The sequence below is a fragment of the Penaeus monodon genome, chromosome 18 (assembly GCF_015228065.2).
Source record: "Penaeus monodon isolate SGIC_2016 chromosome 18, NSTDA_Pmon_1, whole genome shotgun sequence".
Lineage (NCBI taxonomy): Eukaryota > Metazoa > Arthropoda > Malacostraca > Decapoda > Penaeidae > Penaeus > Penaeus monodon.
This window is the reverse complement of record NC_051403.1, coordinates 11,291,518-11,296,003: the sequence shown is the minus strand read 5'-3', so window position 1 is coordinate 11,296,003 and position 4,486 is coordinate 11,291,518. Positions and strand designations below refer to the sequence as shown.

At 36.9% G+C, this 4,486-nt stretch overlaps 1 long non-coding RNA gene across 1 annotated transcript; it reads right to left on the bottom strand.

The window, feature by feature from the left end:
• Window positions 1-108: 108 nt before the first annotated feature.
• Window positions 109-2,315, bottom strand: LOC119584242. The gene is made up of 3 exons (XR_005229788.1): window positions 2,201-2,315; window positions 714-791; window positions 109-420 (listed from the first exon to the last, which is right to left on the bottom strand). It is a non-coding gene; the product is annotated as an uncharacterized LOC119584242 (long non-coding RNA).
• Between the last annotated feature and the right edge of the window lie 2,171 nt (window positions 2,316-4,486).

Below are 4,486 nucleotides of genomic sequence, written 5' to 3'. Positions count from 1 at the left end.
ATGAAGATTGAGAAGTAATTGAAACGCCTTTTTTTTTTTTTTTTTTTTTTTAAGCATTATCCTTCGCGCATTCAGCACTTACATGTGCTTAGGAAAATACAATACATAGTTTGACTCGTATTTATTTAATACAAAAAAAAATAAAAGTCTATTCGATATATTAGAAAAGATAAGAGATCATTAACAGAATAATTTATGTCAGAGCCAACATAGACCTATAGAATGTAGAATCTTTCATAACCTATAAATCACACGACTGGTCCCAATCTTCAGTCTTCTCCCTCTCCTGCTCGCTCCGCCGCACGGGAGAGACCGTCATGCTGGCAGTCATGAGGCGCTTAGCCTATGGACAACACTTGCATGGTTTGGAGCAAGTCTTGGCACAGTCCTCCTTCGAGGGACAAGAACACCCCGTTGTGCCTGTGAAATAGTAAAACAGGAATAGAAAAGATTTCTAGTCTGAAAACGGCTTAATTCGTAAGTGAGTGAAGTGGGTAAATACTGAGCGTAGTGGTTATACAATTACATCTTACCAACTACACAAGACCATATTCTATAATTGTAGAAGTGACACGATTTAAAGTTAAGAAGCGATTATAACTAGACATACGATTAATACAGGGTGAAATCGAGTAACAGATTTCAAGATGAAATTACTTTATAAAAATCAGGGGAGAGAAAAGAAGGGAGTCGAGATGGAAAGAAATACTTACATTTCTCACAGGGTTCACAGCGACAGCTCTTGCACACGCATCCTTTCTTGCAGCCTCCCTCGGCGCACTCGCATTTATCTGCAAAGTTGAAGGGCTTGCATTATTCAGGGGCGGAGGACGCCACAAAACCCCTTTCCATTTAGGAATTGGGGCAGGAGGTAAGGGGGAGGGGAAAGATACGTGTTAAAAAGGGAATGTAGAAAGAGGGTGGAAGAGCCGAGAGAATATGGAAAGAGCGAAGGAGTAAACAAGGCAATTAAGGGAGATGGATAGAGATAGAGATAGAGATAAGGAATAGAAAGCTCTAGATTCCTTGCTTCAATAAAAAAAAAAAAAAGAACAGAAAAAAAAAAGACGCATCTTAATTATGATAAGCATGAAAGGATAGCTATCATCTCGACAGCTCTTATCGATAGCTGTAAAGACCATCTTCAAGATATCAATGATATACAAGGGTGTCATTTCCAACACCCTAAATATAGCACCGAGGTATAACGAGTGCCGTTTCTTTCCCATAATCATATCGGTTTGCCGAATAATTTTCTGCAATTTACCGGAAACGCCGAGACGTTGCACATCTTCCCAAAAATCTAAGCGAGAATTCATGCTAAATAGCGAGAGTATTCTTTCAATGCGTAGTAAATACATGGTTTAAGGACCGAAAGATAGCGTACATGAAAGCGTACATGAAAGTCATTAAATATCATTCGGTCTATCGAGTTCCGTTGTAAGGGAAGAGAGTTAACAGATCTGTTCATGACAGATGCAGGACAAAATGCTAGTAACGTACGAGGTCAAGGCGAGAGGCAGTATCGCAGAGTACACTTTTTGCCATCAACCGGAATAGTAGTCTTCAAGGAGGTTAAGCAAGTGTGGTAAAAAGACGGCACTGCGATACCGTGTTCAAGGCAATGCAGAGGTCATTACGAAGCATACAAGTGCAGTAGCGGCGTTTACCGTTTTACGGCATTCGGTCGGCATTTTTGCCGAATGTAATTATGGCAAGTTATCAAGCTAAAGTATATCTATGGTTAAATCATAACATTACGTTAAATATATATATATATATATATATTATATATATATTTATTTATATTTATATATATATTTATTTTTTTTTTTTTTTTTTTTTTTTTGCACCGAAGAAAGATATCAGTGTTGCGTCTTAGGTCATCGCGTCACTGGGGTTTGTATTGATCACTTCCCGCTGTCCGTCTTCCAAAATCTCCGTTAGCTTCGATCTTTATTTTCGGGAAATTTATGGCAGTGCTATCACGTTCATCGTTGATTTAATGACCAATTAGCAAGGCGAGAAGAAATTTTAAAAAAAGTGCTATCTACACGTTTGGCACAGCTACGTGTTCGCAACGACACCGGTTGTGGTTAGGACTGGAAAGTGAGAAGACCCGACACAAATGTCCACTGTTACTTTTGCAATTTATGGCAATAGTGCGAACAATTATATTATAGCACTAATAATCCCTTACCAATGCAGCAGGGATCAGGCATCTTGAGTCGAATTCAATGGAGTTGAGCACGATCACACGATATGAATGTACTGCTTGCTGAGCTTCTGCGTCGGAGCCCACGTGTGCAATGTTTATATTGACGTAAGACCGCCAGCTGCGTGCCGTGTGCAGGGGCCTCACCGTTGCCAGTTAAGCTTTTAATGATTCAACTGGAACTTATCTTTTAGATATTTATGCATGCTTAACATAGCCGGGGATGATTTATATCATCTTTTAAGTATAATACAGACAATAAGATTGCAATTCATGTATACTGTGACCTAAACTGTGTTTTACATCCTCTTCGTAAGAATCCTGAAAGCAGCGATAAACAGTCAATAATATAAAACCGAATGGAACTATAAAGTCATTCATTCATTTTAAGCTTACTTCCCAATCGTGTGCAAACAAAATATTAAGAAATTAGAATGCTTTCGAGGCCATGAGTGAATGATGATTTCAAATCCGAGAGCGAGAGCGCGGGAGCGAGCGGGAGCGAGCCGTGCGCAGAGCGAGAGTTTGAGAGCCGTGTGCATTCAGATCTATAGACTGCGGGGCGTTTTCACTTATCTTAGGCCTTATTTCCGCTGACAAAAACTGTCTTACGACATTAGAAACTGTCGCTAATTTCATCCTCGACACTTCCCCGGGCCGGTCGCGACAGCAACGATGTGCCACAGGCTCGACTCTACCCGTATTCCTAAGAATCTTGCTTCATTTGACGAATGTGATTTTATTTTTGAATTATATTAAATTATCAACCACTGCTTTACTGATATTACAATAGAAAATAGCAGTATATACAAGTTCTTCGTTTATCAACATCTTAAAATTACAAATAAAACGATTCAGAACTACCGAAATCATTTGAACATGCGCGGGCCCTAAGCCCCTCCCATCATACTCTTTCCTTCGTCTATCGACATCGGACGTCACACTTCTTTAAATATTTTGAATATGTCACCTTTTGTTAACTGATATTAATTACATTTAAAAGGATACACGTGCGCACGCACACTCACACACACACACACACACACACACACACACACACACACACACACACACACACACACACACACACACACACACACACACATATATATACACACATTTATAATCGTTTGTGTATTTGTGTGCGTCTATATATATATATATATATATATATATATATATATATATATATATATATATATATATATATATAAAACCGTTTCTGTATGTGTGCGTCTATATATATACATATATATGTATGTATAGTCGTTTGTGTATTTGTGTGTGTTTATATATATATACATATAGATATATGTGCATATATAAGCAATATGTATTTGTAGTACGCACACATATATGTGTGTGTGTCCATATCCATATCTATCTATATATGTATATGTGTGTGTCACACACACACACATATATATGTACATACATACATACATATATATATATATATATATATATATATATATATTTATATATATAATATGTGATTTATAATATGTGTGCGTACACACACACACACATATATATATATGTATATATATACACACGTATGTACATATACATACACACACACACACATACATATGTATGTATGTATATATATCTACATACATACTCATACATACATACATATATGTACATACATATATATACACACATGTATGCACACACACACATATGTATATACATTTAATTTTGTATTTATATATATGCCTGTGTGTTTGTATGATATATGTATATTTATGTATATGTATATATATACAAACACGCACACATACATATATATGTGTGTGCGTGTTTATGAGTGTGTGTGTGCGCGTGCGCGTGTGTGTACGTGTGTGTGAGTAGACATATGTGTACGTGTGTGTGAGTAGACATATGTGTACGTGTGTGTGTCATTACATACCCTGTTCAGTTAGAAGAGAAAACGGAAAAACATCCAAAGACGATACGATATATAGAATAAAACTTCAGAGCTGATCTGTTTATACTGTGACATTGGGGAAATTCAAGCAGACAGCATGAAATCCAATCCAATTTGTACTTTATCAAGATCGTCAAGGGAGTCATTGGCGTCGAAGAGAAAGAAAAAAAAGGTAAAAGAAATGAGAAAGATAGAGAGAGGAATGGGGGGGGGGGGGCTATGAAAATGCAAAAGGCTATTTCAAAACGGATTAGGACCGATTGTGAAATGAAAAGAAAACAAAAATCTACATACGAATAGAAATGAATGTAACAATTTGATAAGTATCATACTCATAT